The sequence below is a fragment of the Macaca nemestrina genome, chromosome 15 (assembly GCF_043159975.1).
Source record: "Macaca nemestrina isolate mMacNem1 chromosome 15, mMacNem.hap1, whole genome shotgun sequence".
Classification (NCBI taxonomy): domain Eukaryota; kingdom Metazoa; phylum Chordata; class Mammalia; order Primates; family Cercopithecidae; genus Macaca; species Macaca nemestrina.
This window is the reverse complement of record NC_092139.1, coordinates 45,962,965-45,989,169: the sequence shown is the minus strand read 5'-3', so window position 1 is coordinate 45,989,169 and position 26,205 is coordinate 45,962,965. Positions and strand designations below refer to the sequence as shown.

The window sequence follows — 26,205 nt, the reverse complement described above, 5'->3', positions numbered from 1 at the left end:
TACCTCTTATTAACATATTCTTTCCTGACTTCTTATTTTCGAAAAGGACTAAATACATTGATCAGACACAGCTTTCTGTTACAAAAAAAGAAAAAAAAAGGCTCACCTCCAAGTGTTCTGTTCAGTGAAACATCTGATGAACCAACCTTTTTACAGAAAACCCACCAGTTTGCCAGGTGTGCAAACAAGGCTGACTCTCTGCTGTTTCCAGGGTCATTCTCCTTGGAAAGACTTCCCATGGTTGAAGGACATATTGGCAGGACTCCAGTGCACAGTCCAGCTTGCACTATCAGCCAGATTATTTCACAGTTTTGCCAAAAGTTTCCCAATTTTGCCCTTGAGCGACTGCAGGTTTTCTAACAAACAGGTTTCAAGCAATTTGCGCACATTGAATTTTATATCTTCTTAAAATGAAATATTTATAACAAAAACATTTTTTTTTAAAGCAAAGAAACTGCAATTGAAAGTCAGGAATTTAACGATAAATCTCTATGAAAAATGAGAATAGTGTTAAGTAACTTTTTAACTCTCACTATCCTCATATATTTGCTTTTCAGCAAACTGTACCTATAGTGTGCATGATCATAAATCATGCTCAAAATTCTTACATATTACCTTAAAAGAACATTAGCTTGTGTTACTAATGTCATTTTTACATTAAAAATATTTTACTCAAGGTGGTGAAACTTAACCACTGTCTTAAAGATTTAGAGTTTAATCCAAGGAGTTAGAGTGGCCAAGCTACATTAATTTTTCAGACAGACATATTTAATGATGGCTAATGTTTGGGGTCTAGCACATTTATATGTCTGTTTGTAAACACACATTATTATACGCATAATGAAATACTCCAAAACACAATCGTTTAAAACAAATATCATCAATTGGCTCATAATTCTCTGACCAATTGCTAGGGTTGTCTGATATGCCCAGGCGTCATTCATGCATCTATATTTAGTGGGGGTCTAGCTGGGGACTCACTGCACTAAGCAGGTCTCAGCTGGGGTTACTGCTTTCTGCTTCACGTGCTTTCTCATCTTCCAGTGAACTCTTGTTCCTGGTTCCTAAAGAGAGCAGAATCCTGTAAGTCCTCTTGAGGTTCAGGTGTAGAAATGGTCGTGTTTTGTCATATTCTATCAGCCAAGCAAATGAAAAGGCTAGCCATGATTCAGGCGGTGGGGAAATCAACTCTACCTCCTGGTGGAAGGAGCTGCAAAGTCACATTGAGAAGGAGTAGATTGGGTAAAGAATGTGGGGCATTTATTTCAATTATTCTCCCAAACACGTGTGTGTGTGTGTGTGTGTGTGTGTGTGTGTGTATGCGTGTAAATATTTATTTACACACATTATATACTAAATATATTTATTTACATATTTTATATCATAAACAGAAATGGTGCTGTTATATAGTGGTAGTATACAATGATTTACTCCAACACTAAGTTTTCCATGAATTTTTACCATCTCACAGAGTGTGGCCATATTTCCAAAACTTGCCTATTGAAAAAAAAATTAAAACTAAATGATTTGGACTTTTAGTTCTGGCCAAGATGTAATAATAAAGAATAGATTTATGCTATCACCTGAAACAATTTAAAAATAGTCAAAATATTTAAAGCAGAATTCAAGAAACTGAATTCAAGAAACTGGCAACAAAGGACAGTAATCTCCAAGAGAGACAAAACAACCAAGGTTAGTCCTATGATTATCCCAGTTACCCAGAGATTTTCCAGTCCATGCTACAGGGAAGGACAACACAGGATGAGACTAGAAGATTTCCTGAGTTGAGAAGACAGAGATGAGATCTTTGGAGACCAGTGTAGTTAGAGTTTACAGGACAAAGGACCAGACAGAAGAAAGCTGAGTACAGAAAGAATTTGAGAAATAAGCAGACAGTTCCACTTGAATTTTGCTGCGTAGTCACCAGTGTATGTGTGTGAAGAAACATCTGAAGATGAAAATTATAACGTCTGAAAAGAAAATTATAATGGATAGAATCAACAGCAGATTAGACACACAGAAGGAAAAATTAGTAAACTTAAATTCATAGCAATAGAAACGATGCAAAATGAAACAGAGAGAAAAAGAGAATAACAGCAACAAAAACAGCATCAGTGAGTTATGGAACATCTTCAAGTGACCTAATTATATCTATGTGTGTGTGAGAGGTAAGTGGCCAAAGAGAAAAGAAAGGGAGATCCAGAAAAACATTGTTTCAGCCATATGACTGAAAACTTTCCAAATTTGGTGAAAATCTGCAGATCTGAGTAGCTCAAACAACCCAAGTCTAATAACCAAGAAGTAAACAGCAGAATATATTATAATCAAATCACTCAAAATTAGTGATAAAAAGAAAATGTTAAAAGAGTCAGAAGAAAAAGACATATTACATATGGAAGAAGAAAGGTAAGGACGACCATCAATATATAAAAAATAACATGTCATTACCAAGTAAGGTTTATCTTTGGAATACAAGGTTGGCTTAACTTTGGAAAATCAATGTATGATACCCTATTAGAAAACTAAGTAATAAAAACAACCATATGACAATCTTAATAGACATAGAAGAAAACATTTAACAAAATCCTATATCCAATCATGATAAAAACTCTCAACAAAGCAGAGATAGAAGGGAACATCCTTAACCTAATGATGGGTTAAGGGTTAGGTTAAGGGCATCTATCAAAAAGCTCCAACGCACATCACACTTAATAGTTAAAAGACTAAAGGCGTTTCTCCTTAGATCAGAAAAATAGACGAGGATATTTACTCTCACCATTTCGATTCAACATTACATTTTAAAAATTTTATCAAACTTTTTAAAAGCCACTAGAAATAATTAGTGAGTTTATCAAGATTTCAGGACACAAAATCAATATCCAGGGTGAAAAGGAGTAATTACCAAGAGACATGGCAAAACTTTTGGGAGAGACAGATTGTTCATTACCTTGGTGCTGGTGATGATTTCATGAATTTATACATATGTCAAAACTTACTGAATTTTAATATGTGCAGTTTACTGTAGGTCAATTATACCTCAATAAAGCTGTTTAAAATGGAAAGTGGTGCTCTGGCCGAGTGCGGTGGCTGTAATCCCAGCACTTTGGGAGGCCGAGGTGGGCAGATCACCTGAGGTCAGGAGTTTGAGACCAGCTTGATCAATACGGCGAAACCCCGTCTCTACTAAAAATACAAAAAATTAGCTGGGCATAGTGGCGGACGCCTGTAATCCCAGCTACTCAGGAGGCTGAGGCAAGAGAACGGCATGAACCCGGGAGGCGGAGGTGCAGTGAGCTGAGATCGCGCCACTGCACTCCAGCCTGAGTGACAGAGTGAGACTCCATCTCAAAAGAAAGAAAGAGAGAAAGAGAGAAAGACGGAAAGAGGGAAAGAGGGAGGGAGGGAGGGAGGAAGGGAGGAAGGGAGGAAGGAAGGAAGGAGTGGTGCTCTCCTAATATATTTTCCACCGTCTCTTTGGGGATTTTGCCTTCAAACTACACTGCCAGACAGTGTCTATATAAGAGGAAAGATTATACTCTGAATTGTAAAATATTTACCAACATAGTCATTATTTTTAATTCATTATTTTTTAAGCACCACGAGTAATTTTTTATGAGCAAATAACCACTTGAGGACACTAAATATCCTACCCTCTCATTGTGACTACTCCTAAGAAGCCTTTATTTAATATGTGCACGGGGATTCATCCAGTATTACTAGTGCACTGTGTTTCCCAGAAAGATTCTTGTCACTGCACCGGACTGCAGAGAATGAGGAGTGACTTTACAAAGATGGGCTGGATTATGTGTGGCTTGAGTTTGGAAGTACGTCAACTGTAGATCTATTTTGTGAAGCTCTGAATAATGATAATATGAATAATCCCTACTCAATTAATACATACATTCAAGGAGTCAGAGAATTGAAAAGATTCCTTAGATTGGTGATTTTCAACTTCTCTAAACTTTTTAGAATTCTGTAGAGGTATTTCTGGCTTCTCAGTTTTCTACTTCAAATGTTTCTTTTTAAGTATTTTAAACACCTTTTAAAAGGGTTAAAGAAAACCACATATATTAAAATACACCGAATACGCTGAGGATTACCAATGTTCTACTTTATGCTTTGTGGGTAACTTACTTTTATGAAACTTCTAAATAATAGCCTTCCTGCTGTCTCAGGTTAATTAAAGTGTGTCCTGAGTCTGCAAAGATTCCTCATGTATCTGGATTTTGTGTAAATGTTCTGTGGATATGAAAGGTTGCTGTTCTTCACTGACCTTTTGTGACTTCAGGCCTGCGAATGTCCATTTACTTAAAGTTGTGTAAGTAAGTTCAAGTCTGCAGAACAAGTACAGCATGCTCTATTAAATACAAGTAAAACACAGGCATATTGGCTTAACACAGCTTCCCATTGTGAAATCCCAGTTGACTGTGCAATAACAAGAGAAAGTAGAATGTTTCATCAGAGTAGAAATACTTCATGTAAAATTTTGTATTTATTATATATTTAATGCATTTTTACTATCACATTTTAATAAAATTTTTCTCTCTCAGGGTAAAACAATTATTTAAGCCAGAAATTGGTTATTAATTAAACACAGAATATTTGAAATTAATATTTGATAATGTGAGTGGAAAATTTGATGATGCAAGATCAAAAATAAAACTGCAAATCATATTATATTAACATACTGAAAATAGTATATGAAAGCACATATGTGCAAAAATAATAGTCACATACTCACCCTAAATAAAAAATATCTAAAACCATAATGTAGTAAGTATGAATTCACTCTTAAATACTGCAGGAATTAAGAATCATCTTCCTTTTTTCTAAATTTTATGTATTCGACTCCAAGCTGTGATTGGTGATGTTTTCCTATTTCCTATGACTCTTTTGACTATATTCTGATGCGCTAAGTGCCAGTCTCCCTCACGGTCTGGGCAGGGATGCTGAAGAGGAGGATGGCTCCATGTCCAAGTTCGTCTGCAAACATCCTTGACCGCAGGGGGCCACTAGATTCTGCCCCATAGAATTTGAAGCTTCATGATAGTGTCCCAGGCATATTCTTGCCAGTCCTAGAAATCTTGCTAGCTCACAGAGTACTGTCTGGGAATGGGAAACAAATTCCACCGTCATGCCAGCCCTAGTCCTCCCCACGTCCTTAGCCCTGGAGTCGCTCATCCTCTAAAAAAATCGAGCTTTAGAATCCACAAGAGCCACAGGTTGCAAAAACAAAAAGCGTTCATTCTCTCCTGGAGCAAAAGAGACTCGGAGAGCAAGACACAAAATCTTCCAAGCTGTTTCCAGAACCCAAATCTTTCTTGCTGTCTTCTTGTTTGCATGTGTCTGCCAAGGGGGCTGGAAGGGTCACAGTGATGGATGTAGATCAGGCATCTCTCATTAGCTTTCAGATGCTTATGGGAGAAATGCAGGTTACTCTGTGACAATAGCACAATTGTTATCATAGCTCAGTTATAGAATTTTTGTAAAATAACCTTGTAGTCATTTTTGCAAAATAATTTTGTAGCTATTCTTACCAAGCAAGTAATAATGTGATATTTAAACGAAATAGTAATAGCCTAAAAATAGGCATTTCAGCTTCGTTTAGTATAAATTAAACCATTAAATATTGTCAAAAATTCCAAAGACAATAAAATATAAGCTTATGGCTTTATTTAATGTTACTGCTTTTCAATTTTTAAATATTTTCATATATTTAAAAAGTGTGCATATATTCTTTCGTACACGAAAATATATGCATATTGAAAGGCAGTAGATTACACTGAACATAGAAACATCTATTTACACATATATACCTATACACATATAAATATGTATGTGTATATATGTAATTTGCTTTGTTGTTTACTAAATGTAAGTGTGGGGTCGGTGTTCTCTTCATACATTGTGCCTTTTGAACATTACAGTCTCTTTTTGTTCTCTCTCTCCTTTTGATTTTCTTTGTATCTACTTGCAATGTTCTGCTCCCATTTTTTTATATCTTGTGACTAATGTAAGGCTGTGTTTTCTCAACATATATAATCATTTCTGCTTTTCATAGAATTAAGGCTCTTCTCACCCAAGATAACAACTGAAGTACTGATTTTATTCTATTCACCTTTCTTTACATTTTCTATTTATTTTACTTTGCTTTCTGAACTTTTTCTTCTTGTTTCCTTTTGACATTAAAGTATGCTTTCTAATTCCTGTAGCGATTATCTTCAAAATGCCAGCAGTCATTATCAAGCACATATTGCCGTATTACAGGAAAGCAAATTAGCACTTATTTCCCCTTGTAAATAAAATAAATTCCCTTCCCCCACAATTCATATTTTAATAAAATGAGAGTTTTAGATATTCTAATTTACTTTTAAAAATTTATTTTATTGAGAAATAATTTACATTTAGTAAAACGCACAAATCTTAAGTGTATAGTTACAAGACTTTTACCTATGTATGCAACCTGGTAACACCATCCATGTTGAGATACAGAATATTTTCAGCATCCCTGAAGGTTTCCTCAGGCCGCTCCTCAGTCAGAAACCTCCAGACCCTAATGTAGTCACTACTCTGACTATGCTTGAACTATTTGTAAAAGGAATAATACAGTATGGGTTCTTTTGTACCTGGCTTCTTTTATGCCTCAAAATGTTTTTGAGTTTATGTAAATACCTGTCAGTAGGGCCCTATTTTTCTCTAATTGACTGTATTTTATTATATGAGTAAAAAACAATTTATTTATTCATCTCCCACTGATGGATATCTGGGTTGTTTCTAGTTTGGAGCTATTATGAATCACACTGTTAGTAATATTTGTGTATGTGGCTTAGGTAGAACCATTCACTCATTTTTTTCTTCAGCATACTTGGGAGCAGAATTGCTGGGTCATAGAGCAGGTGCATGTTTAACTTTATTAAAACTGTCAAATAATTTTCCAAAGTAGTTTTACCAATTTGCAATCTGATTAACAGCATATGAGAGTTTCCATGGCTCTTAATTCATTCCAAAACTTGATTAATTTTTGTTTAATTTTAGGTCTTTTTAATTTTTTTGAGATAGTGATATTTCAATGTGGTTTTAATTAGAATTTTCCTGATGACTAATAATGATGAACACCTTTTTATGCTCTTATTAGCTATTCATATATGTTATTTTGTGATACACATATTTATGTTTTTTGCCTTTTTAAAAATTAGTGAGTTTTTTCATATTGGTGTTTTAGAATGGTAATGTATTCATAGTATTTATATTTCTAAGTATTGGCAAAGAAGATACAGAAAAAATTTATTTAAAATCAATAATAAAATGATTAATATTTGAATGTGTAATTTACATAAATAAAAAAGTACATAGCTAACAAACATTAAAAAATGTCCTACATAAAAATTTAGGAAATGCAAGTTAAGACATTAACAGACAGTCAATAACTTTCATCAATTGTGCAAAAAGAAAAGTATGACATAACTAAAGGCTGGTAAAGAGGAAACTGAGAATCTTTATAAATCATAAGTGGTTGTGCAAATGGGAATTATTGCCAAAAGACTCATCTGACAATATCTAAAAAAATGTGAAGGTGATTATCACTAGTATTTAACAACTTTGCTTCATGGTGTATGTATCCTAGGAGACATGAACAAAAGTGTTCATTGCACCCTTATTTATAATAGCAACAAGTTGGAAAAACATGAGTAACCAACAATAAAGAAATGGACATATAATTGTTCTAGAGCAATTAATGTAAATGGGCTATACAGAGATTTTTTCATATGGATAGACCATGAGAACATAATTTTGAATTTAAAATAAGTGATAAATTATGCAGAGAGTTATTTTCTTAAAACAATAAATTATACACAGTATTTTTAAAAGTAAGAAATAATATATATGTAAGTAATACTCTAAATCTGGTGTCTGGACCAATGACATCAGCATTTCCTGGAAACTTGTTAGAAATGTAAATTTAGGGGCCAGGCAGGCCAGACCTACTGAATCAGAATCTCTTGAGGTAGGGCCCAGAGATCTGCTTTAACAAGCCTTGCAGTAAATTCTGACGCTTATTAAAGCTTGAGAACTGTGTAATATAGTTCTACATGTTACATAGATATATATTTTCTTAGAATATATTATAGATAGCTTGAAGAATAAAAAGAAATTTCCTAACAGTGGTTTCTTTTGGAGTTGGAGCTGAGTAAGAGGCTTCAAATATCTGTAATACCATGTCTATAAATATATAAATAAATCTGAAACAAGAAGGACAAAATACCACTATTTCTTAATTCTTAGTGATGAGTATGTGGTCTTTGTTAAAGCATCTCTGAATCCTTTTAAACTTTTCATTTCAACAACAACAAAAAAAGAGTTACAGAGAACATGATGTAAGTGGTTCTTGAAGAGTGTAGGGGTTTGATGAGGAAACCAGAATATCTTAGTTCTTTCTCAAGTTATCATGTTTAAGTGAAAAATATCTTCAGATTGCAAGACAGGCTCTTTAAAAACAAAACTACAGTACCTATGATTTTGTAATAATTAAGAATTGTTAAATATATTGCATCAAACTTTTCATGATTTAGCAGCTCAAAACAACATACAGAAATATATCAGAAAGCAAGATATTCGGATGTAACAGGCATCTATAATCTCAACTTTAGCTCTTTAATTTTTATCAGAATAGTCCTACTGATATCATTGATTCTATCTTTAAAGAGTTAAAATAAGAAAATGCACTTATTTGAACAAAATGTTCCTTTTGTTGTTTATGTATTAGGATTATATAAGATCACACACAAATAAGGCATCTCCTGTGTTTTATAAATGCTTTGTTTTGTAGGGGAGTATTTTATTTCATTCCCATATTCCTGACAGGGCTGCCCTCCAACTCCTCAGATATGGATACTATGTTATTAAATATCTCCAGAGACACTGTTTTCCCAGCTGCTCTTTGTAAGAATTTTTAAAGTCTCACAATTCAGGTCCTAGGATGTCTTGCTTAATGTTACTTTCTGCCACATGATAGTTCTGGAAAGAGAACAGCCACTTCCTGTCATTTATAAGATCTTCCCCCAAATAACCAAGCTCATGATGAAGCACATCTCACTTTCCAGTCCTGAGGCCTAAGCCAGCCCAGGCAGCCTAGCCTTGGCTCGTCTTTCATTCAACAGTGACCTTTTCTGTGTAGCACAAAAGAAGTATAAAAACAGCCTTGACCACAAAGGCTTAAATTTTAGTTAAGGCTATAAGAGGTATTCACTTGTAGTGTTGTGAAGAAAAACAACATCATAAAATAGCATTCTATGTGGTAACCATAAAGTGTTAAATCATCTGGGATGGTGCTGAATGCAGAAGGCATTTTGAAAAGAGAAACCAGGGAGGGCATGGTAGAATTATTGGCAGGAAAGTTTCATGAAAAAAATGAGGCTGAAAAGTTAGACAACTGGGTCAAGGAAAACTGTGTGGACAAACAGGAATTGTATGGGAAGTAAGGGACAGTGCATTTGAGAGAACGAAGGCAGCTAAGGTTAACAGGGACCAATGTGAATAGTAAAGATAGTTACAGCGTGGAAGGGAAAGCAGACTGCAGTTATGCAGCACAGGGAAATTTGAAAGATACCTAGATTCGATTTACAGAAAACCATAGATTCCCTGATGAATAAAGGATTCATTCATAAGTGTACTCAACCCATATGATAAACCATTTGGGAAACACTGCAGTGAAAATAAGGTCCTTCCCAGTTTGTCGTCTTCATCATGAACTAGCATTAACATTGTATTGCCTGGTCTTTGTTACACGATAACTCTGTTTCCTTCTCATACTTTTATATTATAAAACTAATAATATATACTAAATATAGGGACTTTTAAAAAATGACCCAAAATATAAAAAAAAGTAGTTGATATTTATGGAGTGCCAGTGGAAGTGCTTTCCATTGTTAGTACCATGTGATCCCTGCAGCAACCCCATTATCTTTATTTTACAAAGAGGAAAATGGTGCACAGAGACGTTAAATAACCAGCTCAAGGTCAGCCCATAGTCAGTGCTATTAGGTCTTAACCTCATGAATTGAAGAGCCAGCGCCCACATGCTTAACCCCTCTGTAGGGCACTACTGCCTCATTTACCTGCTGTCTATCTTACTTAGAATCTTATCTGCTATCTTGCCTACTATCTCTCTTACAAAAGCGTGTTTCATTTCTGCATTCGAGTTTATGACATATATGTACTATTGATACACTAAGTATTCCTTAACTGTTAAATATTGTGGGTGTTTGAAATTTTTTGTGGTTGTAAATAATGTAACATTGAACATATTTGCACAGAAATCTTTACAAACATGTTCTATTAACTGCTTAAAATCAGTTCTTAAAAGTAGGACGGCTAAGGCAGATATAGGAAATATTTTGACAAAATATTGTCAAAATATTTTCAAAGCTTTTCCCATATTTGAAAATGGGACACCAAATATGTAGGTAAGAAGCAGACTTCATTACATCTTTTCGAACTCTAGGAATCATAACTTTTTTAAAAAAAATTAAACTTACCATTTTGAGATCATTGTAGATTCACATAGTTTCTAGAGTTAATACAGATAAGTTCCATATACATTTTACCCTATGTATCGCTCTGGTAACATCTTGGAAAATTTGGGTATAATATCAAAACCATGATATTGACACTGATTCACTGGAGATACAGAATATTACAAAGATTCCTTATGTTGCCTTTCTATAGCTACACCCACTTTCCTCCTGTCCCCATCTCATCCTTAATTTCAGTCTATTCATTTCTATAACTTTGTCATTTCGAGAATGTTATATAAAGATAATCATACAGTATGCAAATTTGAGTGTTTCCTTTCTTCACCGAGCATAATTCTTTGGAGATTTATCTAGTTTGTTGAATATCAGTATGGCTGCTCCTTTGTATTGCTGAGTAATAATACATGGTAATAATGTACCACAGTTTATTTAACCATTCACTTCCTGAAACACATCAGAGTTGTTTTTAGTTTGGGGCTGTAATGAATAAAACTACCACGAACATTTGTATTCCTGCTTTTATGTCAACATCATTTTCATTTCTCTGGGATAAATGTCCGAAGTGCAATTTCTGGGTCACATGACTGTTACAGATTTATTTTTATGAGAAACTGCCAAACTGTTTTCCAGAGTGTCTGTACCATTTCACATTCTCATAACAATTTATGAGTAATCTAGTTTCTCCCCATCCTTTCTAGTTAGCATTTGATGCTGTCACTATTTTTTTATTATAGCTATTGTGATAGGTGTATATACTTATATAGTAGTTTTAATGAATCATGTGTTTTAAAAAAATCATTGCTAATTTAATCCAATAAAGTGATTTTTCATTTTAGTTGGGAGATCTTTTTTAAGCTCAATTTTTTTTTTTTTTTTTTTTTTTACTATTGTGTTTCTTCTATAAATTTTACTTCATGGGCTTTCTTCTGTTACTTATAAGTTGGTCCATTCGGTCTGCTATAATAAAATGTCATCGACCAGTATAAACAAGAGAAATTGGGTTTTATTTGAATTTATTTCTCAGAGTTCTGGAGGCTCACATCTGAGATCTGGTGAAGGCCTTCTGGAAAGCAGACTGCTAACTTCTTGTTGAATCCTCACTTGGAGGTAAGACAGCTAGCTAGCTACCTGGCTTCTGATAAGGGCACTAATTCCATTCGTGAAAGGTTCACCTTCATGACCTAATTATCGTCCAAAGTCCCCACCCTCTAATACTATTTTATTGAGAACTAAGACCTCAACATATGAATTTTGGGGAGACATAAACATTTAGTTCATAAAGTCAGTAATTAAGCATTTTCAAAAATATGTTTCATGTAATATGTATTATATTAATGTTATGTTTTGTAATTCCTTTCTTTTCCTGATTTTGTTAGAATTACTTAAGCAATTAGATATTTTAACTTTCTTACAAAACTTCGTTCTTAAGCCTTGAATGGCTATTATAATCCAATACATGCTAAGTCTGCTTCAATTCTTGATCAGCTCAGTTGGTTGAATCTAATTGAACTGAAGGTCTTTTAAATTCTGAATCCTGTCTTTCCTGCACAGTATACATAAATTTAGTCTTTTTCTATTAGTACTATTCTTGATGCATTATTCACCTACAGCGCATTATTTACTACCAACCGATTATCAATTCTCTGTGAAGCCAGCCATTTTTTTGCTGGTTAGTATTTTATAATCCCCATCTTGTTCTTGAAATACAAGTTCTACACCTGGAAATGCAGTCATTTAATTCTAAGACATTGAAATGTATTTCTGAAGAGAATCAGGAGTATATATATATAGCAGAAGGACTGATGAGGTTCAGAATTTTATGCTTGTGTATGTTCATTCCAGCTCAGTCAGGGACTTGCTCAGTGACCTTACAAAAATTTCTCAACCCCTTGCTTTTTTCATTTCTTCTTCTGTGAACAGAGATCAAACCATTTTCTGCCCCCTTGGTCTGATCTAAGATACTTCACTGATGAGATAAAGGCAGTGGAAAGGTTAAGACAAAAGACAGCATTCAGCCGGGAATAGATTCACTTTAATTATCCACCCAGGGAATGATTGTGTTTGTAGTAACCCCTAATACTGATTATCAGATAGGGGTGCATGTTGATGTCTGCAGCAGAAAGCACAGGGTTGTTGCTCTAAGACGCTCATCCAAGAACCACGGAAAGCATTAACAGCCAGTCACAATAACCGAAAGCACCACAAAGTTCAACCTCAGAAAGTCGTAACAAAGCCAGGGATTATTCTGAAGGGCTGTTGTCACAGGCACATCAGCCTTCTCCACAGAGGAAGTCGGATGAAAGGAGGAAAACCCCCTGGGACAGAGGATACGGAACCTGGGCTGAATCTATTGCTTGGAGTCTGAGAGAGACAAACCGTGGGCAGCCCAGATCCTAGTTCCCACAGCAAGCAGCAAACACCATTGAATCTTCTGGCCTGGTGAGATTCCATGAAACAGCCATCTCTCTCTGAAACACATTTCAGCAGGATTTACCTGGGGAAGGTGAGTCCTTCTTTCTCAGCTGGAGGAAGCCACTTCTCAGAGGATGTCAAGCAAGGACAGAATCCTCACTCCTCCAGACTCTTAATATCTGGAGGTTTATCTAGGCCAGCGGCTGGCAAACTGAGAACTTACAAGCCCACAGTGGCCTGCCGGATGTTTCTTAATGGTCTATGAGCTACGGATGGTTTTCATTTTTTAAATAGCTTAACAAAACAACAAAAGATGAACAGTATTCCATGACACATGAAAGTTATAAAATTTAAATTTTCTTGTCCATAGATAATGTTTTATTGGAACATAGCCATGCATGTTCATTTACATATTCTCTATGAGGCTATAGAGAATATTCATTTGTGCTATAACTGCTGAGCTGAGTAATTGTAACAGAGACCACATGGCCTGACTTACTTACTTACTGTCTGGCTCCTCACAGAAAGAACTGGCTGACTGTCTTCCCACTTGATCATTGTATAGATCCAATAGAGCACCCTCTTGCTTTGTGCCTCACACCAGAATGACATCACTTCATGAGTCAACCTGGAATGTTGACAGTCAGCAATAATTGTCAAAACTCTTCTTATTTTTGACTCAAATTTCCAACTTATTGGGACTAATTACTTAAGTTCTGTTGGAAGTACCTAGAATAAATCTAACCACTTTCTTGCCCGGAAGCAAAATGAAATAAGAAGAGGAAAATTCTTCCACTGCCAACGCTACACACACGCAGTGCTATCAACGGCTCAGCATCATTGACCCAAGCCTCCACATCACTGAGCCTACACAGCAGCCTAGTCCATTACTCACTCCTTATTGTCCTTCATGTTCCTAGTAAGACTTCTTAAGTGGGCTCCCAGGGGTTCATTTAGGATATTTACTGTATTTAAGACCTGGGTACTGCAGAGACTCACCAAGTCCCACCAGACATGCTCTTTGCCATGGCTGCTCACAAGGGCCAAAGCTCTGGTCCTGGAGAAGTGATCCACAGTTCCCATATGACAATCCCAGGTGAGCCCATAAGGAGGCAGGACTGGCTGCTACTCTAGCCTCCCAGTTCTCTCAATGACATATCCTGAGTCCCTGAATTCCTGCCAGGTAATCTTCTATTCCCAGCACTTTGATTGCTTAGCCTCTAATCCTGTCTAAAGAAAGCCAGGAAAAGTATTTTAAGTGATAGGGGAATCTCAGCTATTATTTTGTCATAAAGAGAGTTCTGTGGACCAGCAGCATCAGTACCATCTGGGAGTTTGATAGAATGGCAAAATCTCAGGCCCTTTCAGGCCTTCGGAGTTAGAATCTGCATTTTCTCAAGATCTTTAAGTGATTCATATGCACATTAATGTTGGAAAAGTACGGAAGTAATCTATTGCCATTCTATAATTTGGGGAACTGAGGTTTAAATCTGATGTCTCAAATCTGGGACCTGGTTCTGATTTCACTCTTCTTAGCAGCATCTTCAAGATCCAAGAAGAATTCCATGGCCACACCTTCTAGCAGGAGGTTACCTAGATGGCTGCCTCATTCTTATGACTACTTTGTTTAAAACCAACACTCCTGGTGATCAGACCCTGTTTCATAACCAACCAGCTTATGTCTAATATTCATTAGCCACTCAACTAAATATACATAGAAATTGCTAAATAAATTTCTACGTTTATAAGTCCTTCAAGGAGCAAATGGCTAAACAAATCGCGGTACATTCGTTCCATAGAACAGCACTAGGAATAAAAAGGAATACTATTAATACACACAACAACTTGGATAAACCTCAAGGAAATTATGCTGAATGAAAATTACCAGTATGAAAGAAGTATATGCTGCATGATTCCATTTATATAGCATTCCTGAAATGGCATAGTTAGAGTGATAGTGAACAGGTTAGTGGTTAACAGGGGTAAACCCTGTGAGGAGAAGGTGGGCATGGCTGTAAAGGGGCAGCATTAGGGAGCCCCATGGTGATAAAAGTTCTTCTGTTATTTTGATGATGGTGGGGGTTACATAGCTATGCTTGGCATAAAATTGCATAGAGATACACACACACATACACACACTATTGCATGTACAACGGGTGAAATCCAAATAAGCGTTGTGTATTGTGCCAATATTGATTTCCTGGTTTTGACAATAGTACTGTAGTTATGAAAGATGTTTACATTAGAGGATGATGGGTAAAGATTTCACAGGGCCTCCCTTTGATTTCTTTGCAGCTTCCTGTGAACTTGCAATAGTTTCAAAAGAAAAAGTTAAAAAAATTAAAACATAGATGCAGTAAGCTGTGGGTAAAGAAACAAGCAAGTCAATAAACAGAACATTATCCACAGCAGGACTGGGAGAGGTAGTTTCCTTTCCATGAAGAATGTGTGTATTCTTTTTTAAAAATTACCAATTGCTAATAAGATTCCACTTGTTTTAATTCTATCCTCAGTTTGGCTGGTTCTAATGAGAAATTCTAGTCTCGTTGGCATTTGTGGAATGAAAAGATATTTTTAGGCTTATAATAAACATACCTAAGATATAGGTGTATAATAAATGAATACTCAAAAATCTAGAAATATTTATTAGAGAGAAATTTTTGTCTTTCTATAAAGCTACAAGATTACCTCATGTCTCACACATAATACTTTTATCTAAGATATCTATTTGGGGCAGAAAAAATTAAAAATGCATTCATGGGTCTTTGAGGTCAACATTTTAATGTATAGGCCTTGCTCCCACTTCCTGCACCTCAGATGCTTTCTTTTACAACCATCTTAAGTAAAAAATTACAATGGACTGTGCGTTTTAACATAATAACAACTTTTGCCCTTGTACATGTAATTGCTTGAATTTTAGTTTTAATTCTCCCTCTCTCTAGCTATAATTATGAGAATAATTAGATGTCAGAGTTCAGAGCTCCTCAAATTTAAGAAGAGAGAGACAGTCAAAATGAATTTTTTTCTGTCTTTAAATATCAATTACTGACACAGCTACAACTAACATTTTCATAGTGTTTTGAAACTTATAAGACACTTTCACTTACAAAGAACCACTTAGGAGTCAATTCAGACCAAATGGAAAGCAGTTTTAAAAGCAATTAGGTAGGCCTGGTGCGGTGGCTCACGCCAGTAATCCCAGCGCTTTAGGAGGCTGAAGCAGGTGGATCACGAGGTCAGGAATTCAAGACCAGCCTGGCCAACATGGTAAAACATTGTCTCTACTAAAAATACAAAAATTAGCCGGGTGTGGTGGCGTGGCGGGTGCCTGTAATCCCAGGTACTCAGGAGGCTGAGGCAGCATTCCTTGAATCCTGGAGGCAGAGGTTGCAGTGAGCTGAAATCATGCCGCTGCACTGCAGCCTGGGCGACAGAGCAAGACTCCGTCTCAAAAAAAAAAAAAAAAAAAGAAGGAATTAAACTGGAAAGAGAAAATTTAATAGACATTTTTCTGTCAAAAAACAAAGGCCTGTGTAAGTGCAATTAAAGAAAACTGGAACCTCCGAAAGTCTTTCACTGATATTTTTGGTCTCCGGACCATGACCCCCATCACTCTCTGTGAGAACTTCCATGAATCCTGAGCTTGTAGGGAGGAAACAAAACTAAAGGTATGAACCAGGATGCGAACATACCAAACACTGGCAAAAGATAACAGCTTGAAGTTTGGTGAGCCAGGGTCCACACACTGGGGGACAGCCTCCTTCTAATTGGTTGTAAAACCTATTTGTAGACCAACTCGTTGGTTCTTTGTGACTTCCAGTTTCCTTTTCACTGGAAACATAGAAAAGCATGGCTAAACGACCTTTTCTTGGACTAACCCATAGTGTAACAACAGAAAGGCTATGGGTTCAAGATCCCAACATGCCTAGAGTCAAATCCTACTTGGTCTCAACTGTATGCCTCAAATTGCCTAAGTCTATAGTTAGCTCCTTGTCTGTAAAATGGCATTGAGACCGTTTTTCCTGAAGAATTGTTCTGATGAATTGAATAATCAAATTACATACATAAAAGACTTAGTAGTATGTCTGATACAACATAGGCTCTCCTCAAACAGTGTTCTACTATTTCCTTGATCAAGAAGGCTGAATATGCTCCAAGCTCTTCAGCAGCTTACCAGGCTGGGGAAATGTCTACTCTCTAGCTTCTCCCTTAGACTTGTTCATCTCTCTCCACCCTCTCCAGGACACTTAGAAATGTTCCCTTAGGATTTTACAAAGAAGAGCAAAGGCTCTACATTTCCAGAAACTTCTTTCAGTCTTGTAAAAATCCTTGAGGAAAGAAAATTCAGAGGGCATGGTTAAATGATTAGAGGAGGGAATAGAGAACAAAAAAAAAAAAAAAAGCAGAGATGAAAAGCAAATTAACATTTGAAAAAAGTAAATAAAATATTCTGACCCGTTGGGAAATATGTAATTTGTATATAAAAGAAGTTGTAAATATCAATTGGCTTAACCTTTCAATTTATCAGAAAGTCTCATTGAGCCACGGTCCAGTCCAATGACTTTACCTATAAGAAATTCTTTGATCTTTAGGCCTCTCGTAGCTGCTTATCTCATGGGAAAGCACAGATGAAAAGGAATATAGCAGACGTATATCACTTGATACACCAATATCCATCTCCCCTTCTTCTGAAGCTTATATTTACTTTCCTTTTGAAGAATAGTCTCTTCCCCAATGTCAGTCTATATGGTTTGAGTGAAATCAACCTCACCTCTGAATTCCAGAGATGAACTAGGACTCAGACGAGTGCAATCAGAGTATTCTACTTCCCCAGCCCAGGTGCTCGGTTCAATAATTTGGACCCAGGACCCCAAAGAGTCCAGTGATTCAGGCTCATATTTGTGAAGATGGAACTCTGTTTCTTCCCGAGTGACCGAATTAATACAGTATAAATCCCGATCTGTTGGAGGCCAGATCACTACTGCGTGGAATAGCCTTTCTGAGATTAAATTTTATACAGAGAAAAATTACTTACTGTCAAGGGATGAAAAGGCACAGATTCATGAAAATGCTGTTACTACAGCTGAGTCTTACAGCACTTGAGGTCAGACATACCCTGGAAGTTTAAATTATAAGAACAAATAAGTTCCCCATTTTGTTGACACCACATGAACTACATATTCTGTCATCTGCAACCACAGAGTTCTCAGTAGCCAGTGCTTAATAGGATGGAAATGACTTCTCATATGCACAGTAGGAAGATTGATGGCAACTACAGGAAAGGGGGAGAGGGAGAGTAGAATGGCGTGAGGGGCTGGAGCCTGTTTCTCCTGGCCAGGCAACTGACCAAAAAACTCAAGGGAAAGCCTAGGAGTGGTTGCCTTACCTGGAGTGGAGAGCTGCAGGGGAGCTAACAGTAGATAAGCTGTCACCTTTCTGATTTCCTCAAAGGATGCTGGAAATGAAATTATATTGATAGACCGAGTGCTCGTTGAAAGCAAACAGGGCTGAGTGTTCCCATGGGCTCTAGAATACACATATGTATGTGCTTTGGGAAAGCAACTCTCACCCAAGGCTGCAGGGGACACCAAATGGTTTGAGCCCAGAGCCAAACTATAAACCAAATATAAAAGTTCAAAGGGATGAGTAGTAATGGTCACTAAATTTAAATGGGCAAGAAGCAGAAAAGGCAACGGTGAGCATAAAGACAGAAAAGCAAGAAGCAGGGTGTCACATGTCAATAAGGAATGATTTGAGGCATTATCTAGGACAGACATTGTTTTCTGCTCTTATTTTTAATGAACCACGCAGGATCTAGGTAAGCTGACCAAGCTTAAAAGGTCAGAAGGGGGCTGAACTGAAGAGATGGAACTAGAAAGGCATAAGATACAATCACTTTCCTCAAGCACTTATGGCACAGTGCAGAAATGAGATGCATTCACTGGTGATAAAATGACAAGTAGAATATGGGAAGAGCCTTGTAGAGAAACAAATAAAAGCCAGAGGAAATATGGGAGAAAGAGAAACTGGTTTTTATTCGGGGAATCTTGGAAGGCTTCATGGAGACACAAGCATTTGAACTGAATTTTCATAGGATTTCAAGAAGCAGGGAAGGTGGAGAGGAAACATTTTAAGTGGGTGGCGGGGGGGAAGCAAGTTCAAAGACACGAGAGATAAGAACATGCAGAACACTGTCAGAGATTATTCTGAATATGGGGAGAGCAAATGGTACAAGGAGGCCAGTGGACCAGAAGGAAGCTAGAGAGACCAGCTGATACCAGTGTGGGTTTTGCCGGATGCAGAGCATGACCTGCATGACAGATGTGGTAGGGAATGGAGGAGGGGAAGAAAGGAGGAGGGGAAGAAAGGAGGAGAAATAACAGCAAGGAGGACATGTTAGGGAGAGGTCATGGTGTTCTTGACTGGCAGTGTTAAGTGGGCTGCAGAAGTGAGCAATTCTACAGTCAAAGGTTGCATCTGGTTGAAAGCAGGTCAGAGGGAAAAATGTCAGAGATGGCTTTGGGACTTCCAACTAATACAACTGGGAGATGGTGATGCTTTTAAAAGAATATTAGTACTAGCATATTACAGGCTGGTTTAAAATATTATTTTTCCTTTTTTCAAATGATTCATGTCAAAGATATTCATTTCTGCTTATTTTAAAAATCACTTACATATGAGATTATTTATAACTTTCAATGTTTCCCAGATTGTTCTGACATATGTAGATTGGGTTCCCTAGACACAGGGCCTCAGACGGGAATTTCAGTCCCATGACATATAATTTATTGAGAGTGCAATTGGGAGATCTCTAAGGGAGGGAAAGAAGTAGATGGGAGAAGGGAACTAGCTAAGCAAGACTGGGCGTCTCTGAAGTCTAGCTTAACCCTGATTCCCTGGGGATCCATGGAGCACGATTGCACCAGAGTTGGGCCCTGAGGTAAAGGGATCAGCATCTGTACCCCTGGCTTCATGTTACCCTGAGGCCAAGTGGGAAATGAGCTTAGCCTCCTGGGCATGGAGCTCCCTTTAGCTGAGAACAATTCTCTACAGAAGGGAGCAGCTGTAACCTTTTAGCTGCCAACATTCATAGCGGCTAAGTATCGGGGTACTGTCCTGGTACAAGAGATATGGGTGGCCGGGCGCGGTGGCTCAAGCCTGTAATCCCAGCACTTTGGGAGGCCGAGACGGGCGGATCACGAGGTCAGGAGATCGAGACCATCCTGGCTAACACAGTGAAACCCCGTCTCTACTAAAAAATACAAAAAACTAGCCGGGCGACGTGGCGGGCGCCTGTAGTCCCAGCTACTCGGGAGGCTGAGGCAGGAGAATGGCGGGAACCCGGGAGGCGGAGCTTGCAGTGAGCCGAGATCTGGCCAATGCACTCCAGCCTGGGCGACAGAGCGAGACTCCGCCTCAAAAAAAAAAAAAAAAAAAAAAAAAAGAGATATGGGTAAGACAACAACAGTGCTCACCACATACAGGTTTTGATATTAATCTTAGATAACTGTATCTTAGGGTATTTCAAAGAAAGAATGTTTTGGTGACTTGTCAAATCTTTAATTGTCCTCTGTTTTCTCCTCCAGGGATGAGCTGATGAGCTGAAAGAGACATCGTTCCAACTCACCTCTCTAAAGGGGGCATCTTGGGCAAAGATCTTAGAGATAGCAAGAAGGTTTCCGCAAGAAGTGTGAGCTCTCCATAACATCTTCCATTTCTTTTTTTTTTTTTTTTTTTGAGATGGAGTCTCGCTCTGTCACCCAGGCTGGAGTGCAGTGGCGCGATCTCGGCTCACTGCAACCTCCGCTTCCCGTGTTCAAGTGATTCTCCTGCCTCGGAACATCTTCCATTTCTAACCCCAACTTTTCTTTATCCCACAGAGCACCATGGTGAAAATATATTCTTGTGTGAATTTGTGACTCATACATAATCTTTTTTGCCTGGTAACATATTAGCTTAATCATCTATCAATCTCAAATTGCAGGAAACACCTGAGCCCAGAAGTAGAATGAGCACTGAATAAGAATATGGTCAGGCTTCGGGACTGAAATTCTGAAACAACCAAGGCCATTTCTAAGGGAAAGGACTTTTAGATAAGCTGTGTGGCTGATAAGCAAATTTCAGTAAGGGTTGAGGTCATAGCTTAGTTGCTTATAACAAAGAATTAATGAAGGCAGTAGTTCTGAAGTTGATCACTTCATGAGCTTGTGAGTTTCTGTTACAAGGCCAAAGAAAACAGTCTGTCCAGAGTTCTTTGTTATACCAGAAAGTTTAAAAAATAAAAATAAAACTCAAAAGAAAAAAAAAAGCATGTGTGTGTGCGTGCACACACATATACAGTTATGCCAAAAGGACCAAGGACATGGGAGCTAGGTTGAAGGAGCTCTTGCCAGCTGCATAGAGGACAATATGCACATCAAAGTATTGAAGGATGGTAATTCATGAACCTGTATCAAAAATAGCTAGACAAGTCAATAAATATACAGGAGAGAAGGAGGGCTCTTGCTTAAATAAAATGCTGATTACTGACTAGTAGATACGGCTGATGAGCTGGAGTTGGAAAAATCTTTATTTTTCAACCATTATAGCAAAGATTGAATCAGGTAAGGATCATCAAAGGATGCTAAATTAATGAAGAAATTTTGATGAGAAGATAGATAGTTGGGAGATCTTAAGTGTCTTCAACAGACTCTTTTATTGATTGAAAAGGAAACATCCTAACTCTACCATGCAGAAATTGAATCAGCATTTTGTGGGGAATAACTTGGACGAAACTGGCTGTAACATCAAAATCTATATCACTAATGAGGGGCAGATAGACATTGTATGCCTCGGAATATGATATCTTGACAAGGGCATTATAATCCCCATGCAATATTCTAGATGAGAATGTACAACTTCAATGTAGTCCTGAGGAATTCTAACGAATCCCCAAATGAGGCATATTTCATTATAAGGTGAGGGTTGTATTTAAAAATGTCAATGTTAGAACTGAAAACAAAGGCTGAGGAATACTTCCAGATTGAAGAAAAGTAAAGAGACATGGCAATTACATGAAATCTGTAATCCTAGACTGAATCACATACTGGAAGGAAAGTTGCTTTATAAATGTACTGAAATCCACAAGTGATTCTGGTTATGTAAGAAAATATTCTTTTCCTTAGGAAATACACACTTAAGAATCTAAAAGTAAAGAGCCATGATGTATGCAACCCACTTCCTAATGGTTTACAAAAGTTACATTTATGTGTACGTATTTATAAACAAATAGATCAGAATGCTAGCAGTAGATAAATCTGGGTGTTCATTGTGCTCTTTCTACAGCATTTTTGTATATTTTCATATCAAAAGTTATTTACAGCAGTGAAAGAAAAGCCCAGGACCAGATGACTTCACTGTTGAATTCTACCAAACACTTAAAGATGAATTAATGCCAATTATTCTCAAATTCTTCAAACAATTGAAAAAGAGGGAATACTTTCAAACTCATTTTATGAGGCCACCAGTCTCCTTTTACCAAAGCCAAAAAAATGCCATAGTAAAATAAAACTAAAGGCCATAACTCTGTTGAATATGGATGCAAAAATTCTCAACAAAATATTAGCAAACTAAATCCAACAGCACATTAGAAAGATCATACACCACAGCCAAATGAGACTGATCCTTGGAATGCAAAGATGTTTCAACAGATGAAAATCAATTAATGAGATACACCACATTACAGAATAAAGGATTAAAAACATAGGATCATCTCAATAAATGTAAGAAAGCATTTAGTGAAATATAACACAATTTCATGGTTAAAACTCTCAACAAACTAGAAATAGAAGAAAAATACCTTAATATAATAATAACCAAAAATGAAAAGCCCACAATTCACATCATATTCAATGGTGAAAAGTTCAAAGATCAGGAGCAAGACAAGAATGCCCATGCTGATCACTTCTACTCAACAAAATACTAAAAATCCTAGCCAGAGCAATTTGGCAAAAAAGATATCTAAATTTAAAAAGCAGTAAAGCTATCTCTGTTCATAGAAGACATTATCCTATATGTAGAAATCCCTACAAATCACACACACACACACACACACACACACACACACACACACACACACCCCTATCAGAACTAATTTAAAAATTCTGTAAGGTCATAGAATACAAAATCAACAAATTTTAGATTATACATTTCTTTAGGTCAGCGGCCATGTTTACATTCATCTGAATTTCTTACAGGATACCCAGCAGAGTACTAGGGGCTTCTGTGCCCTAAATTTTGGTTAAACAATGATGATAGTAATAATAGCTGCGACTTACTGAGAACTTACTAAGTTCCTGTCCCCATTCTAAGTACTTATGCATATTAAAACATTTAATCCTCACAATGATTTTATGAGGTATATTCTATTACAAGCCCCATTTTCTGGATAAGAAAACGAAGACATGACAAGTGCCAAGGTCAGGAAGTCAGTAAAGTGGCAAAGCCAAGATTAAAACCCAGACAGCTGGGCTCTAGAGCTTATTCTCTTAACCCCTACACTATACTACTTATCTTTACATCATATTAGAATCTTGAGGTCTGAAAGGCAGCACAATCTGCCAGTGTGGCAGAAAAGAGAATTTCTGCAAATAGGGAAGATTGTCACCAGAAGTGTCAGTCCCAAAAGGGCAGCCACCCCACCTGATCATCTGCCTGAAGCTGTGTTCTTTTATTGTCCAATGTCTTTCCAGTAAGAACACACTGGTTTCTTCCAGTGTTTTCCCTACTTCCTCCCCCAAACCAGCAACTACTCTTTTATGATCAGTTTGTCTTTGAGGCCTACCTACCCTGTATGTCGCACCACAGAATCTATTTTTTTGTAAGATTTTTACTGTGATAATTTTGTGTAACAATTTCCTTATTCCCAAAACTCAGTGTTTTTTCTCAAATCCTTATTTCTCTTACTCTATTCTAAAAATTACTCATGGCTTTGCTAGTATTGACTGGGCTTACCTGGGTCAGGTGGGCTACGATGGATTCTTAGCTGCTGATCACAGTCAAGTCTGCTCCATATGTTTTGATCATTTTGAGGCCAAATAAACACCAAAGGTAGATCCTTCTTAAGATAATAGAGCAAAAGAGGCCAAACTACAAGCATAAGGTCCCTGCCTAGGGTACATGTGCTAATGCTCCATTGGCCAAAGGAAGTTACATGAGCTCACAATGGACAGGATGAGGGTACATACATATTCTGCCTGCTCTACTGTGAGGGAAAATAATATGGTAAAGGAGCACAAAAACATATAACCATATTTTAGGAATGAGTAAAGAATTAGGAATGATAATCCTATCTACAGATCTCTCCAGTGTTCCAGGGAAAGCAATACAATGGGTTCTCAACACCATCAGGGGCAGGAACAGCACAATGTATGGCTTACTCCTTGGCTCCAAAAGGGACTCAGCCCCAGCAGTCATTTGGAAGTGGATAGATGAGATCACGTTATCAGGGATGATCAAAGAGCATATTGATATATACTCCATGTCTCAGAAAAGTCACATTACCCCAGTTTGAATAAGTAGGGTACAATCAACCAACAAATAGCTACTGAGATCCCAGTCTGCAACATCAACTTGGTGTTATTGAGTTCAATAGAGGAAAGGTATGTCAAGGGCTATTCAACCTCTCTGGGAGGACATGACTGACATAATTCCAACGTTTGTTGCATAAACCAGTGTGTGATTAAGCTCTCAACCACATAGAGGAGCTCCTGGAGAAAAGGACGGTATTTTATAAAGTGATAATTGCACAACATAAAGCTCATGCACAGAAAGCCTTGGGGAGCTGAGAGCTTTGAAAGAAGACCTTGAATGTCCTATAGATAGGAAGAACAGATAGAAAATGTTAGATATGCATTTCCAGAGAGGATAACTGCATGCGTCAGGAGAGATGGGGGACAATAATAGAGTAAGATATTATAGGATTGTCATTCAATAGAGTTGTAGAAACTTATATTCCAAGAGCAAGAGGGGATAAAGGAAAACAGCTTGGGCTGACAAATACCTTGGCTGCCCTGGTCTGAAATTTCTGAAATGTCTTTTTGAGTTAAAGTTCATTATTTTTTCCTATCTCAGAGCCATTTAGTTTCTGACTAAACTATGTGGAGGGAAAAAAATTTTAAATGATTCAACATATGTCACATAGAACTACTGAGCCCTGCCGTTCTTTTTAAAAGACAGTCCCTGTGAGAGTTCTATTTTTGGTTTGAGCAGATTTTCATTTCAGTCAAAGCTAGCTGGGATGATACTTTTCCCTTCTTTTCTATTCAGCGTGGGGGCCAGTTGGGATTCTTTAAAAGGCCTGCTGTGTTGCCGAGTGTCCTAGAAGAATGCAGCATTGCAGTGGCTCCGGCTGAACAAATAAATCATGACCTGGAAACACCAGCCATTGTGCCCTCCTGTTTATCACAAACAAAAGGAAATGCAGTTCTTTTTCTTTCTTCTTTTGTGGCAATGTAGCATCAAGGGATTATAATAAGAGGAAACAGAATTAAAAGCTGAAAGCTAGATATTTTTCTAGCTTGAGTTACAGTGTTACTTTGAGATTATAAATGTCATTAGTTACTCCTTGTACTCACCCAAATCTGATTACAGAAGATTAAGAAGACTAAACACCCTTGCCCCTTTTGCTGTAGTGGAGATTTTTGACTAGTTCTGGCCAATGGATGGAGATGAGTACAATGTCAAGCTTAGCCGTGAAAAGCCCACACACATTTCTCCAGTTTTTCTTCCCTCACTTGATTGAATAGGAGCCCACATGGTTCTAATAGTTACAGCACCTTACTGACCTAGAATAACAAGTTGCTCTACAGAGGATAATTACTTTGTGGGGCAGGGGTGGTCTTGACAATCAGTGGACATCACATAAGCAAGAAGTATACTTTTGCTATATTCACACATTAAAATCTCAGGATAGTTTGCTTTCACAATTTAATCTACCTACCTTGACTAATAAATGCTAAGCAAGATTTACAAGGTCCCAAAATACAGTAACAAATTTGGGCTGCAATAATAATGACTAGAAAAATTGGATTCTAAAAGAAAAAAGTGGCATGCATTGATTCCCCAAGCTCCACTGTGAACTTTACTCACTGGTGAATCCCTGATATGGTTTTGTTGTGTCCCCACCCAAATCTCTCATCCTAAATTATAGTTCTTATAATCCCCACACGTTGTGGGAGGGACCCAGTGAGAGGTAATTGAATCATGGAGGCTCATGCTGTTC

The 26,205-nt window shown here is 37.3% G+C and overlaps 1 long non-coding RNA gene across 2 annotated transcripts; it reads right to left on the bottom strand.

The window, feature by feature from the left end:
• Positions 1-796: 796 nt before the first annotated feature.
• Positions 797-25,506, bottom strand: LOC105481506 (uncharacterized). Of its 2 annotated transcripts, XR_011614350.1 has the most exons (4): positions 23,937-25,506; positions 17,980-18,060; positions 4,274-4,357; positions 797-1,064 (listed from the first exon to the last, which is right to left on the bottom strand). It is a non-coding gene; the product is annotated as an uncharacterized lncRNA (long non-coding RNA). The 2 variants fall into 2 exon arrangements; XR_986992.3 differs by lacking the exons at positions 797-1,064; positions 4,274-4,357 and adding an exon at positions 17,125-17,272.
• Positions 25,507-26,205: the final 699 nt, after the last annotated feature.